The sequence below is a fragment of the Olea europaea genome, chromosome 7 (assembly GCF_002742605.1).
Source record: "Olea europaea var. sylvestris chromosome 7, O_europaea_v1, whole genome shotgun sequence".
NCBI classification, from domain to species: domain Eukaryota; kingdom Viridiplantae; phylum Streptophyta; class Magnoliopsida; order Lamiales; family Oleaceae; genus Olea; species Olea europaea.
Genome location: NC_036243.1, coordinates 3975927 through 3984317, shown reverse-complemented (window position 1 = coordinate 3984317; position 8391 = coordinate 3975927).

Genomic DNA, 8391 nt, shown 5'->3' with positions numbered 1-8391 from the left:
AATCAAGCCAAAATGGAAATATTATACTAATCAATTAAAAACCAATCAACCAATCAAATTAAGATCCAAAGAGGGATAAATATGGAAAAGTTCAAATCTCTTTCCATTTCACTTCATCTTGTCTTCACGTCTCTTCACATTATCTTCTCATCTTCTCCATATCTTGCCGGAATTACTGAATTCTGGTTGCCTCTGCAATTTGGGTTAATAAAAAAGTGCAGAATAATTAATGGCCTAAAAACTTCACGTAGAATACAGAAGAATGGCATTTGGCAGAATTGAGATTCAAAATTATGATAGACAAAATACAAAGATATATATATATATATATATATATATATATATATTTAGGGAACCCTTAATCCCTATCGACCTTCCTGGTGGACCCTAAAAATTCGCTAAGAATGTGTGGATGTCTTTATTAAAGAATAAAACCATAATTACAACAAAACGTTGCAAATAATCATTTGTGTACCATTTAGTAACAGCTCGAAAGTTCAAGAAAAAATAAATTATACGGGCTTATCTAAAAGTAAGGAACACTAGTTGGTTCTATGTACTCAATAATAACAAAATGCAACTACCTTTAGCGTTCTAGACTAAGCCTGTGTTTGATCCCCATTATTTTTAAAATATATTTTTATCTTTCTTATTTTTTAATATATATTTTTCAATAAAATAATATTACACATCAATCCGAAAATTTTCCTTATTTTTGACCACACATTCTCTATAAAAATACTATTTTAAAATGAATTTTGGACAAAGAACGAAACTTGAACAGACTTTAAGTAAAAAACATAAGGTAAAACATAATGCAAAATTTAAAATAGAAAATGTTACATCGTGGAGTCATGAAGTACTCCATTACTTTTCCACCTATTTTTTTTAAAAAAATAATATAGCACATAAGAAACTGTAGTGAGAATTGGAGATGATTTATGTAGTTAGAATTTAATAGAAAAAATCATAAATATCACTCGGGGAAGGAGATTATAATTACCGCTTCTATAACAATTGAATATGTTACTGCTAGCAACCGCGAGTGGTGCTGGAGCAAAGGTGGTTATTGTTGTGATTGGTGGTGGTTGCAATGGTGGAGTGGTAATATAGTTATGGTGGTTGCGATGGTGGTCGAGTAGATCTACGCGCGACTAGTGTTGGTGAAGGTTGCAACGGTTTTCCTTATCCCCAGATATTAGTGTTGGGTGGTGGTGGTTTGTTGGATTTTGGTGTTGGATGATGGCTGTTTACTGCAAGTATTGGGATGTTGAAGAAGAAGATATTTGTTTGGTGCAAGTGTAGGGATGTTGAAGAAGATGATGGTTACTGGATTGCGATAATAGGGATGCTTGTTAAGAGTTGGGACGGTCTAATTTAGTCCGAATTTGAAAGGAATCGAATCGAACAAAGTACCAATGAAAATTTTAGAAATGGGACTATTGGTTTCATATTCAACTATGGAACCGATCCAATCAATTCCAGTTCGATCGATCTGGTTCTTTAGAAAAATCATAATAATAAATTATAAAACTACTTGTCAATTAAAAATAAACAAAAACAAAATATAAAACCACTTATTATTCCTTTGCTGCAAAAGAATGAAAGAGAAGTGTATGAAAGTGAAATTCCGGTGTAGGATAATTTTTGGGTCTAGTATTCAAAGATCTGATGCATCTTGATACAATATATCAACAAAAAGAGAAATTCAGGAGAATCGAATTCACTATTAGTTCTCAAGACAGTACCTAGAATTGGATCAAAACTGATAGGTTCTCGTTGTGTGATTCCAAAATTGACCCATTTAGTAAAAGAACTGAAGTGAAATCGTCCTGTTCTATCTAGTTCCAGAAAAAACCTTTAATGCTTATGGAAAATGGTATAATGATAATCTTAATTAAAAAATGACTATTTTTGCAAAATAATAATAATAATAAATCAAAAGTTGCCATATTTAAAATGAACCCATAATTTTTTATTTTGGTTACTTTATGAAGGTGTCCTTTCTAAATGTGGAAAATTTTGAAAAGTTTTGCATGAATGACATTTTTTTTTATTGGCACAAATGTCCTCTATACAATTTTCTAAACAAAAGCCTCATCTTCTCTCTTCCAACCACCACTTGTTCTAGGGGCGGAGCCAACTACAGACCAGTGAGGGTAGGTGCCCGCACTGGGATTTCAAGCACTGAAATTTTAGGCAGTAGATGAAGACGGTGCCAGCACTGAGAATTCCGACAGATCCAGGCATCACTTGAAGTCAAAGAGTTGAGCGCAGAGTGGAAACCTGGAAGTGGAAGAAGGGTATAAGGGTTTTTTCTTAAGCTAACTAATAATTTTTTTCTAAACTGTAACCTGTAAGCCTTTTCTGTCCATACCAAGAAGAGAAGAAAATTCCAGAGCCGCCATCGCAGTGAAGACTGAAGAGCAGGGATGAATTGATGGGGAAGGTGAGTTGTTGGGCCATTTTTTTTAAAAAAAATTGTGGGCTTTTTGTTAAATTGGGCTTTTCTTAACATTAACCCATGATCATAGCCCATATGCCTACATCAGTTAAAACCGTTCCCACTGACCAAGGTAACACAGACAGTAGACCAAATCTGGTAAATCGATTGAAACCCTATCTTTGATTCTAAGCTGAGGGAGCCTCGACGCTGCGATGCCACTGCTTGATCTCGGATTGCTATATTGGCTCCAACGTTTGCCCAATTGAAAGGCTCGATTTCTGGTGTCAATGCAAGTTCTGGGGTCAGGTAAAGGTTGAAGGTGGTTGGAAATCCTAGTTGATTATATTTTTGTAGTTCAAGCTGTTCAGCTATTGTTTCATAAATATATGCACAAAACATGCCTCTTTGCTCATATAAATGTGTACAATGTGTTTTGAGTTTTTGTTTGTGCATCTCCATTAATTATACTACTTTAGGCCCCCAAAAAATTTACTGTAGCGGACACCTAAATTTGTGCCTGCACTGGACAAAGTACTTGGCTCTGCCCTTGATCTGTTCGATCCCACTACCTCTAATAGTGACATACTGTACCAAACTACGAGAAGAAAAAAAATGAGATTTACGTATAATTTCACCACATATGACATTCAGAGTTAATTATGAAGCATACCTTGATGACATGAATTCATTTTGGCAGGACTATTGAAAATAGTCGATTTAGATATGTTCAGTTGGCAAACTTTCAAGCATAACCCATCTTGAATTTACAACAAGAAAAAATCAAATTACAGGTTAAAGATTGAATTTAAATGGACATCCAAAAAGGGATAAGAAAAAGAGGAGAAAATGAACAACACTTTTTTAAGAATGAAGTCTGGGAGAATAATTTTTTAATTTTGTACTAGACTGATAAATTGAAAAATGTTAAATATTAAATAAGCTTAGGGCATCGTCATGCTAAAATCCCAGGCAGCCATTTCCATTCACTCTTGTGCTTTTGCTTTTCGTATTATTTTTAATTTAAAATTTATTAAACCATATTTTCAAAAGTGTGTATGGAATTAGTTGAAGATGGGTGGTGGTTGGAGTGGGAAAGAAGATGGTGGTGGTGTCCATGTAGGGATGGGTGGATGTGACGATGTTCGGGATGTAAAATGAGGCAACTTTCATGCTCGGGTCGAGTGCCGAATCAAAGTGGATCAATGTGATAGAAGCGGATGAAGTTGGAGCCAAAGTCAGCAACTACGCGACCGCATAGTTCATCCAATGATGCGGTCCCATACAACCAGGCAAGGAATTTTTGGGCGTCAAAGGCTTCTTCTATGCGACCACAGAGAAAAAATTTAGGCGAATATTTTCTTTTTGGGGATTTTCCATATTAGGCTAGATTTTATTCTTATTTCATATTATCGTAATCTTTGACTTATATTGCACGAATTCTACTAGATTTTAAGGGTTTGATACTTAATATAAACATAGGCTTTATTTCTTCATTGTAATACACGACATTGCACAAATTTATTCAATAAATTGAGAGAATCCTTTGAGAGGCAATTGTGCTTTCTTCTTCCGTTCTTCATTGAACATCTTGAACTTATCAAGAATCATAATTCTTGTGGCGTTCAAACAACTTGGGCGTGAATATCTGAACATGTAATCAATGGGTGTTTCAAGCAACGATCTTGTTGGATTTCTTGGTTCAAACTCATAAACCTGCAATTCATCTTTTCTAGGTTCTAACAATCTTGTTGTGAGTTTCGTAGCCATCGCTGCTACGTGGGTTCGTATCAACGAGCTTATAAACACCCAAAAATACAGTTAAACATAGGCTAAGCCTTGTTTGAGACCCTTTACGTGGGTTCGCATCAACGAGCTTATAAACACCTCAAAACAAAATTAAACATAGGCTAAGCCCTATTTGAGACCCTTTTTTAGGAGAAATATATTTTGAGAATCACAATACTCAAAACTCTACTAAAATTACCCTAAACAATCTTACCATCACCACTTTATGGAGTTAATTTTCGACAACTTCTGGCCACCTAGGCCATCGGACCAACATACCTACGTGAAGCCCTCCCTGCCCTCCTCATAACCTAATCAAACACAGGCCGTAGATCCGACAGATATGGTAGAAAAATCTCATCAAAACAAGCTGGAATTACTATTTTCGGTGACACCCGTGCCTTGTCCATCACCCAGATCGAACAATCTCTTCATTTAGCACCTACAAATGGTCTTATAACACCTAACAACACTGAGAATCAAAATTTACAACCATTTCTCCAAACAACGAATACTGCACCTTCATCAGAAAATTTTGGGCCACCTCCCCCAGCAACGCCTCATCCAGATGCATCAAATCAGCCTATGGGTCATCACCAATTTCGAGCTAACATAGATAAATTGAAAAAGATAAGTAACACACGTACTGGTTTGGCCAATCCCTTTCCAATTGAGGATTCTACTGGGCTTCAATCCTTCAATTACTATTGGTACAACTATGGGTCATTCTTCAATAGCATCAATTCATCAGTTAGACGGACCAATTTTGGAATTGAACTCGACAATAACCAACGCGAGCGAAACTGGCTCTTCTCAATTAATTGAAGGTTCTAGTACGCTCAAATCCACCAATTCAATCATTGGAAACTTAATTCAAGCAACACCAACATTGGGTCTTGTCCTAATTGCTCCAACTATAACGTCAATTCTTTCAATTTTAAAGTCACTTTTCCTTGGATCAGGTGCAATCTGTGCCGATAAATTCTATCGATTCAGCTCGAATCCTGGGTGTGGGACCATCTCCATTGAATTGGGAAGCCATGAAAACCCCTAGGATGATGCACATTAAGTCCAATTCGGTCCGAAACTACTCTTTGGGATTAGTGTCTAATGGCACGCAAAACGAGGCAAGCTAATTCAACAATTCCTGGGCAAAATCAGATTGTCTTACCCTTCCCATTGCTCTCAATAGCCCCAAAAATCCTTGTGGTTGGAAATTTTCCTCCCAATTTAACAGAATTACTACATTGGAAAGCGTGCCTTCGCACGAAAATCAAGAAACTGAACCAGTAACTATTCCTCATGATTCCCAGGTCTTTTCTCACCAAATTGATCATGTTAATCCATGTCCAGCTGCAAAATCCCAAGGTACCTTGCCTCAGATAATGCGACCACTTGGCACGACTATTCTTTCTGGAAGTTCAGCTCAAGCTCGGTTGCCACTAGTAGGTCAGACATCACAGAGTTAGGATAAGAAATCATATGCTGCCGCCCTTTCTGGCAAACCTATTACTTTTTAGGCAGAAAGGAGTCAAAGAAAATCTTTTACACTTGTCTTTCAGGCCCCCACAAGATTTTAGGGACCACGGGCCTGCTTCCAAGGAACCTTTCATGCATATGGGGGAGGCTGCAATTTCCTTTACTGAGAAGGAGGAAGAATTTTTATCTGAGCCATACAAGTTTAAACTTGTCGATAAATTCTCTCAGCGCAAGCCCTCAATGGTTAAGGTACATGATAGCTTTCAGACATTTGGTTTTCATGATAGGCCTATTGATTCATCACATATTTTAATTCATTTAGTGCACGAGGATAACTACTCAAGGTTATTCCTCAAACCCACTTGGTACATTGATGGATTTTTTATGCAAGTTATTAAATGGACATCTAGTTTCAGTCCACAATATGAGACCCCTATTGCTTCTGTCTCGGTTTCCTTTCTTTTATTGCCCATTCATTTTCAGGTCAAGAGTAGTTTATTTACCTTAGCTAAGGCAATTGGAGTGGCACTGCGTATTGATGAGGCAACATCAGATTTTTATCAACCTAGTGAGGCTTGGGTATGTATTGAGGTTAATTTAGAGTATAAGCTCCTTGACAGGGTTTGGATTAAGAGGGAAAAGCGTGGTGGATATTAGCAGATTGTCCTCTATGATAAAAAACCAGAATATTGCTTTCGATGCAAACACTTTGGACATATTAACGAGCACTGTTCGTTTGGAACATGCCTAGCACCACCACCTACTGCAATCACAGATGAGGACCGTGTTCCTAGGCCTATTGATCAGGACAATGACAAGAGAAAGGGTAAGGAAACACTTGTTGAGCCCTCTAAGCAATTGGTCCAATTCGTAGGGAACAACGAGGATAGCATACTATTAGCACTTTAGGCATCTAGATTCAGTCTATCTCACGACCAGTACCACCATTTGCTACGGTTGACACACCAGCTCTTGTTGGAAAACATGTTCAGGTTCAGTCAGTTGCTCCATCAGTGAGTCCCACATATTGCACAGTTCAGCCAGTTCTGAGTTTAGTTTCTACTCAGACCAGTTCTCCATTGCCATCTTTGCCTACTATAGTTGATGCTAATGGGAATTCACCTCAAGTCGACATGCCGCCTATACTTCATATTTCAATTCCCTTGTGGATTTTATGGTCTAAAAACCACTGATGCCAGATGACTCAAAGTATGAAGGTATCAGAGCTACACAGATTTTAGGTCCATCTCCACTTACTCTGGCACCTATTACCACTATACTTCTCTTTATCAGCAGAACGTTGAGGCATCTATTCCATCTCTAGAGTCTGAACAGCCCGATATAGAGTGATCACCACAGATTGAGGTGTACCAGTAAGGCATATTTTGTAGGTCCTCTAACGAGGATCTGATTGGAATGGTTGGATGAACAGGGGATGAAAATTTGGTTCGGGTTAAACGAAAGAAACAACAGCGGGCTACTAATATTCCACATCTGAGTAGGAGAGTTACTAGGAGCCAGTCACATGATACCTCTCATATTCTATGTCCCTATGAGTGCCATCATATGGAATGCGAGAGCTACAACTAGTGTGGCGACTCGCCGGCGCCTAAGAAGACTTATATGGCTTCATCAAGTTTATCGCTTGGTTACACTGGAGCCTTCAGTTCTACAACATAGATTTACACATATTTGATGATACCTAAGCTTTGACATGGATGTTCAGAATGAGTCGAACAAGATATGGTTTGTTTGGAATGTGGGCACTATTGTTACTATTATTGTTGATCATCTCCCAATTCCTTCAAGTTAGAGTTGAGGATCCTAGACTAGCACGTCCCATCTATCTGACTCCCGTCTATGCTTCATGTTAGGCGACTATCAGGAGGGATTTGTGGACGGCTCTTCCCCACATTTTTCTTGATATGGACGACCCTTAGCTAGTTGGGAGATACTTCAACGTTATCACACATGATGGTGAACGCACTGGTCATAATATTAATGATGGAAGCACTACTGCTTTCTCTGACATGATGTTAGACTATGGCTTGGAGGATGCTAGCTTTCTTGGGAATCGATACACTAGGACCAATGGGTCAAGTTAGAAAGAGACTGGATAGGATACTTATTAATTTTACAGCTACAGCATTCTGTCGACAACTTACAATAAGGAACTTGAATCGGACTTCATCTGATCATTCGCCTTTACTACTTCAATAGGTATCTGATGATAATTTGGGGCCTAAACTTCTCAGATTCCTCAATGTTTGGACCAAGCATTATGATTTTTTAGCCTTTGTCTCTCAAAACTGGTCACTCCCTACACATCTTATAGAGATGACTGTTCTTTGGAGAAGTTCTTAAGGCTACAATAGGGACTGCGTTGGTGAAATCGACATGTGATTGGAGATGTGTTCCAAAGGGTGAGGGACGCTGAGGATATGGTTGATGAAGCAGAGGCAGTATATGACAATGACCCTACACCGGAGCATCGCAAGTTACTACATCATGCTTAGGCAGATTTGAATCAAACTTTATCTATTGAGGAGGGCTTTTGGAAGCTAAAGGCAGGCTTATGTTGGGTATGTGAGGGAGATCATAATACTCGATACTTTCATACGATGGTGCAGGGCTGTCGAAGTTCTACCAGAATCTTCTATTTGATTCTCCATAGCTTTTGG